Raw genomic sequence first — 7,476 nt, 5'->3', positions numbered from 1 at the left:
CGATGGGCAGGAGCCTAGTGGACGCTCACGCTGTCTGAGTGTCCCCACCCCCAGACTCCGTGGGGAGCTGAACGTCCACCATCTGTTTGCCCAGAGAGTGGCCGCCTGGCACTGAGCGTGGAGCCCGGTGTGGCTGGGCCCCCAGCCCACTGACCCAACAACCCCCCTGGGGACGATGCCCCCTCGCAGAGCCTGCTGACGGGGTGCTCAGCTGCCTCCCGGGCGGGATCCGCCGCGTCTGCTCCTGCTGGCAAAGTATCGACCGAAACGTGTCCTGCCACTCCATGGCCTCGCATCCGTGGACGTGGCTCGCGCGGCGGTGGACGTGGCTCCCACGGCGTTTGCGCTGAGCAAGTCCGATTACGTCCGGCGCTCGTGTCCGCCACGGAGGCTGAACGGTCCCGCGTCTGAAACAGGCGCCATGGCCGGCGGAACTCGAACCTCTTTGCTTCGCATTTCAGCGTCGTCTGCGGGAAGCTGACTTGCAAGACGTCGAAATTGGACAGGTAATTAATCCGCACGCGCCTACGAGAGAGGAAAGAATGCTCAAATTGTTGGTAACATTTTGTAAGCACTGAAATTAATGTAGTGTGAATTTGTCATTTCTACCCAAAGTTACAGATTTTCTATATTATAATTTAATCTTTTTAATGTAAAAAGAATAGGAATTTTGCCCTTTCTGGCCTCCCGGGAAGCGAGAACCAGTGTATCTAATTATGTGAACACACGAGAACGTAAACGAATAGCAAGTAGGGAAATTGCAAGGCTGCCGGAACGACTCTGTGTTCTCTGATTAAACTCTCTTTCTGGAGCCCTTAGCAATCATGTTGGCCCTGTGTTCACCGTAATTGCATGTGTCAACGCCGAGGCTTTGTGTAAATGGGACTGAACGAGCTACAATTTTAATTTAGAAGGAGCTAAAGGGGCGGCCGGCCCGGGGCGCGGGGTGGGAGGGGGGAGGGCGCGGCCCCGGGCAAGGCCAACGGGGAGGGACCGGCAGGCCACACCCGGCCGAGGGTTCCTGAAAAAGAGAAACGCAATTTTCCAAGGCAGAGCCCACCACCTGCTCTCCCCCGTGAGGCGCGTGAAGGAGGCTAATTTCTCCATAGCTCGAGGGCAGTGAATTTCAACTGTTGTCAGGACGGTGACTCTGTCCAGGAGCTTCCTGAGGCCCTCGCGTCTGAGAAATCGGGTGACACTCTGCCCTTCTGAACACTCGAAGCAGGGAGCGGCCACCCCTCCCTCTCTCCTCAGGGGGCCCCAGCTCGCTTTTCCCAGGCTTAGTGATTTTCTGCCTTTTACCGAAGGGGCGGCTTGCAGGCTTAGTGGCAGGAAGCGCTGACTTAGTCGTCAGAGGGGACGTCCAGCGTGGAACCCTTTTTGCTCCGGAAACCCTGTCCCTGTGGCTGGAGGGGACGGGCAGCTGGCCCCCATCAGACAGGCAGACGTGGGGGGCACTGAGGCCCAGGAGGGACCGGGTCTCGCCAGCTTCCCGCGCCGCCCTGCAAAGAGCTCCACCCGCCCGGGACAGGGCCCGAGATCCAGGGGCGTCCGTGTGGAGCCCCGACCTTCCCACCCCAGTGTCGGTTTCTTGTGGCCTCTGGTTTGGGGCACATCAAAGGCCCGCGTTGGGAAACCCTCCTGTTGAGACATGGGATGGGGTGGGGGAGGGTGGGGGAGTGGGGGTGCAGAGCACAGGGCAAGATTTGCAGCGTTTGAGACTTGACTTCAGCCTCAGTCTGCTCGGGCCGCCAAGGTAAAAGGCCACAGACCGGCGGCTTCGGCCGCGGACGCTGGACCCTCAGTTCTGGAGGCCGGAAGCGAGACCAGGCTGCTGGGGTAGTCGGTCCCTGACGAGGCCTCTCCCAGCCCGCAGACGGCTTCCTTCCCAACGTCAGGGGCCAGGTCCTCCCCACGCCAGCCTTGACTGTGTCCTCAAAGCTCTGATAATGGCCTCCTCGCTTGCTTCTGTGTCCTGGGCTGTCCCGGAGGGGCGTCTTCTCGGCGAGCTGCCTCGGGTCTCCCCACCTCGGCACATCCCAAGTTTCAACCATTCCACAGGTGTCGATCAAAGGAAGGGCCCACAGGGCCAGTGTGGAGAGGAGCTCGCCCCAGCTCGAGGCCGTCCCCAGCCCAGCCGGCGTGTACATCTCAGCTGACCCCCCACCCCATCCCCTCCAAAGAGCTCACAGCCCTCGGGAAGGACTCCGGGTAGGAGGACGTGTATCACCTTCAGTTACCAGAAACGGCAGCCCGAGAAGACAGTCCAGGTCCCTGGACGCTCACCTCTGCAGAGAGAAACATTCAGGTTTCCAGGATAGATGGAGGCCGTGAGCCTGCAGGTTTTGACAGAGGCCAGGGACAGGTGGGGACCCTGCTTTCTATCTCTGTGTCTCCCTGTCCAAGGACACAGAGATGGAAAGCAGGGCTGCTCCAAGATTGAACGCTCGGGGTGCCAGCCTCGGAGGCAGCAGGTGTCAGCAGAGGGGCTGCAGGTGGCCTCCAGGCTGGGGCTTTGCAAAGCGGCCTGTCTTCTCCTCCTCCGTGGTGCTATGCCCAGTGCATCTTGTTACACCGTGGTATGTTATGTCAAATACAATCACGCTGTATCACATGCCTCACACTGTGTTCCATCCTGCATTGTGTTACATTACATTACTTTGTTAGGGTCCCATGTGGGATAAGACCGAGATGACCAATGAAATCTCTCCAAATTAAGGCTCCAGGATTTAATGAACTTCCTGATTTCATGGCTGAGATCTCAAAAATACCATCTCATTCTGCACCACAGGACCTGAATCCCTGCCCCCAGCCCCGTGGGTGGCAGAGGTCATGGCCCGCTCAGGCTGGTGGAAATGGGACTCTCTGGTCTCGCTATCACCTGTGCCATCAGCCGTGGGCTGAGCCCAGCAGTGCTGTAACCAGCTGGACCATGCGGGGCGGCGGGTAGCCGGTCTGAGCCTCAGTTTCCCCAACAGTAACAGCGAGAACTGCCTCTTCTGCTTCTTCCGGTGATTACGGAGATTAAACGTTAGTGCAGCCCCCAGGAGGAAGGGGTTCTTTGGGGGGTCTGTTTACCTGTGGGATGCAGGACCTAAGGAGCAAGTGGCCCAGGCCCCGTGCCTGGAGGGAGACCCCGGAGCCAGGGTCGGGGGCCTAGCATCGGGACCCGGGTCTCTTCCCTGACGGGGACAGAAGTTTCCCCAAGAGGGGTCTGTAACCTTTGGCCGCCACTGGCCCTCACTGAGGGAGAGAGGCCTGGGGAGGTGGGGGCCCCTCTCCAGGGCCAGGTGACAAGCACGCTGCACCCTGAACCTGAAGTCTCTTTGTAAGGGAACAGTTTGGGGAGAGGGGCAGAGAAGCCCCCCAGTCAGGTGGTGTCTGGGAAGGGAGGCAGCTCCCCGCCTTTGCTGAGACTGCGGGGGGAGGGGGCTGGGGGGACAGGGAAGTGGGGCTCATAGGTTGGCCCCCCATCCTGCCCAAAGCCCAGATCCCAGAGGAGCCTTTCCGTCTCCTGCACTTTGTCACCTCTTTAGGATGTTAGGACACCCCCCACCCCCCACCCCGCCCTCCCGGAGGCGTCGCCGCCCCGCTGGTTCCCCCACCTCGTGCGAGTCCGCTGGGCTCCCCTCCCTCCCCCAGCGCGGCGCGGCCTCTGCGCTCGCCCGGAGGTGGCGCTGTTGCCCTTGGAACGCGGCGACCCCGCGCCGCGGCCTCTGGGGCCCGTGTCCAGCAGGGGCAGGAACCCCGCACGCGGAGACGGAGATGCCGCCTCGCCGGGGAGGGGCCTTCGGGGGCTGGAGCGGCCCGAACCCCGCCCCGCCGCCCCGGGCAGGGGCCTCCGCGGGTTGGGGGCTGCCCGGGGCGCGGGATCTTCCCCCCGGGGGGCGCCTAGGGCGGCTAAGGCGCGGCCCCCTCCCCACGGGGCTCCTCCGTCCGCTGCGGGGCGCGCGCGTCCCGGGCTTGTGGCTCTGGGGACCCAGACCTCTGGTGAAGGTCGCGTCCATGACGGCTCACGGGGCGTCCCTCAGGGAGATGGGGTGGGGAAGGGGTCCCCACTCAGCTGGAGAACGGGGTCTGCAGAAGTCCACAGCCAGGCGCGCCCGGGGTTCCTGACCCCCTCACTGGAGAGGCAGGTTCTGCCGGGCTCAGCGCCCTCGTCCTGCCCCAGGCTCGCTGGGGAGCGGGGCCACCGAAAGGCGGGGGACGCCCCGGCGGGGCCCTGCGGACGAGCCCTTCTCTGCGGCCGCCGTCGTCAAAGTCGGACGTGCTGAGCAGAGCAGTGTTTGCTCGGCTGGATTTTCTCCCTCGAGCGTCTTGAATGTTAGTTAGTTCGCTGGCAGTTGCAGCTTCGCCACTAAAATCCATGTCGTCGGAGGCTCCTCCTGGACGTCACCCCGCTGTGCGCCTGGGTGGGCAGTAGATGGCTTCTTTATTTCCTTGGAAACGGCGGCCGTTCTGGGCTCGCATCTCGGGCACAGGGGGCGTCTCTCGGTGTGACGCTGCCAACCGTTTAAAAGTCACCTCGGGATCAGCCGTCAGTGTCTAGTCTGCTCTTTCCGTTGGCCCCTCCCCCACCCCGGTTTCACTGGGTTACGATCCACGACAATGTTCGCGAGTTTCAGGTGCAGGACGTGAGGACGGACGCGTGCGATGCTGAGACGTGTCCACGCGGCGCCCCTCGTGTGTGCGCGAGAACTTCCAAAGACACAGCACAGTGTCGTCACCCGCAGCCACCACCCTGCCGTGACACCCGAAGCTCGTTTACCTGGAAATCTGTGCTGTTGGATCAGTGCCTCCCACCGCCCGCCCCTCTGGGCTCCAGCGGGCCGTGCGTTGGGTTTGCTTTGTCTGTCTTCGTATCTCGTGTTCTTTTGAATTCTTTAGGCCTCTTTCTTCATGTACCTTTATTATTGAAATGTTTCCTCCTTTTCAGTTTCAAATCCCCTTAAGTCGGTCTCTATTTTGCTCATTTGTCCTCGTGTTCTGTGCTTGTTCTGCGTTCCAGCCTAGTCTGCGCTTCCGAAACGCCGTGTCCTCTGGTCTCTGATGTATCCGAGGTACTGCGAGCTCGCTTCTGAGTCCTTCTAACTCTGAATGCTCTCGGCCTCACGCTTTATAACAGCCGTCCCTGCAGCCAGCGCGTTCTGAAGCCGGGAGGTTACGCCGCGATCCGTTTTGTGGACGGGGCTCCCTCATCTTCGGCTCCAGTGAAGGATTTGACCTTGGTGCTCATTTTTCACGTAAAACCAGTTTTTCTAAACTTTCAAAAGGAGGCTCTGCGGGACAGCGCGTTTGCCTATAGTTTAAAGAGTCTGGCGGCCTGCGATGCCCCGAGTCTGTCCTTTCCCTCTGTCTCTTGAGCTCTCCCTTGCCATCTTCTCTTCTCTCGTGTCCCCTTTGTCCCCAGCATGGGCCTCGGCGCGGCCTTGTTCCGGAAGGGAGTTTTGGGGTAGGTTTCCTCGTTTGCGTTCTTAAAATTTGCAAGCAGAGTAGACGTGCAGAATTTACTTCTGGTTCTCCTAGTGTCTTTTCCAAAAGTGCGTTTTGACTCCCCACAGCGAGGTCCACGTGGAGCATGTTTTCCGGCAGCTTCTTGTCACTGAGCCACGTGCGTTATGCTCAGGGCGTTTCTCTCCACGCCTCCCTCTTGAGAAGGGCGGCTGCAGCTGCCCTTTCCCGTGGGAGCTCAGGCTGGACGACGTGTCCGGGTCCAGCGGCCCAGGAAGAGAGGGCAGCGGGCTGTGGGTGCCTTCGCCTCGGGGGCCTCTCGGTGGGTGTGCGCGTGGGCCGGCTCCCTGTGGCCAACTCACATCCCAGGGGCCCTCCCCTCCCCCACTCCGTTCCCACGGACCCTCTCCCTGCAGCAGCCTCCCCGCCTGCTGATGAAGCCTGTGCCCTTGACCCGTCCTTGTCCTCGGGCCCGCCTGGTCCTCATTTTCACAGACGGGCCAGTGCGTTAAGGAGCTGCTCACCGCCTGGGTCTCCAAGAGGAAACATTCTGGACGGTTAGCAGCGTCCCGAGTCCGCGGACTTAGCAAATGCCGGCCCCACACCCTGGCTGTTTTGCTGGGTGGATTTTCCCGTGTGTGTGTGTGTGTGTGTGTGTGTGTGTGTGTGTGTGTTGTGTTTTCAGTTAGCATGTGGTGCTGATTGGGTTTCTGTGTTCTAGCAGCCAATTAGCCGAGAAGCTGGTTTTAGGTAGTCCTTTATTTAAAAGACACTCTGTGTTCTAACTCAGTGTGTTCAGGAAATCCATACAAATCTTAGTGAAGCTACGAGACATCGCGTAGCCATATCTTTAGGGAAAATATCGTATTAATGTGGAAATAAGCATTTAACATTTACCAAAATAAGTCATGAACTAATTCCACTTGGCTTCTGGGTTGCCTTTTTTTTTTTAAGTAAACTTTTTATTTTGGAATAATTTTAGATGTACGGAATTTCAAAGAGACTACGGCACATTCTCATATACCGGTCACTATTTTCCCCATTGTTATACAAAACCGGGCCGCATTTGTCACAGCTAAGGAAGCAGCCTTGGTCCCTCACTCTTAACTCCAGAGTTTATTGTGGTTTCACCAGTTTTTCCATAATGTATTTTTTGTTGTTGTTGTTTTTCTAAGATCTAATCCGGAACACCGCGCTGTGTTTAGAATTTCAATTACTTTGATGTGGTGTCCCATGAAAGTGTGAGTGGCCACTTAGCAAAGATTTTGCAGGAGGAAACAGCCTGTTTGGGGTGCTGGCAATAAATAATGCCAAACACAGCTCTCAGGTAAGCGTGTGGCTCCCCACGAAGGTGTCCCCCCCACCGACTCCCCGAGGGGCTGGCCCACCATGGAGGGCTTCTCTGTGGGGGAGGGGAGAGAGTCCTGGTGACGGTGGTCGATCTGCTTGGAGGTGACGATGTCCCGATGACGCAGCAGCCGAAACGCTCACGACACACTTGTCCGTGTCTCCAAATCCACCGCTGTCACTTGCGGGACGCACCGTGCCACGGCCAGCGCTGGAAGGGCGAGCGTCTGCGTGACGCGTTTACGAGGCAGAGACATGCCCTGTGTGGGGGGCCTCGTGCCCTGCGGGGGGTTCTCCCGTGCCCATCGCCTCCGGTGCCCACGCGCGCAGGCCGGGACCCTGTCCTTTCCGCTTTGGGTACAGAACAGGACTGCACAGCGCCGAGCGTGCGCGCCCTTCCTGGGACCGGCGGGCCGGCCCGCGTGGTGACACAGGGTGTTCCGCGGCGCGCAGACCTCCAGTCCTGGAGGGTCGGAGGGCAGACGGGGACAGGGGCTCAGGCGTGGACACTCGGGGGTGAGTAGGTGGTGCTCCTGCAGCGCTGCGCCCGCCTTGGGCAAGAGTCAGCCGCACGTCGGCCTTGTCACGGGCCGAGGGAGAGCTCCGTGTCTCCCGTGGGACGACAGCGGCAGAGACGTTTCATGGGTGACCAGTTAGCAAAGATCAGATCAGTGAACT

This window comes from Pteropus medius, unplaced genomic scaffold (assembly GCF_902729225.1).
Source record: "Pteropus medius unplaced genomic scaffold, Ma_sr-lr_union100, whole genome shotgun sequence".
Classification (NCBI taxonomy): Eukaryota; Metazoa; Chordata; class Mammalia; order Chiroptera; family Pteropodidae; genus Pteropus; species Pteropus medius.
This window is presented reverse-complemented; position numbering follows the sequence as displayed.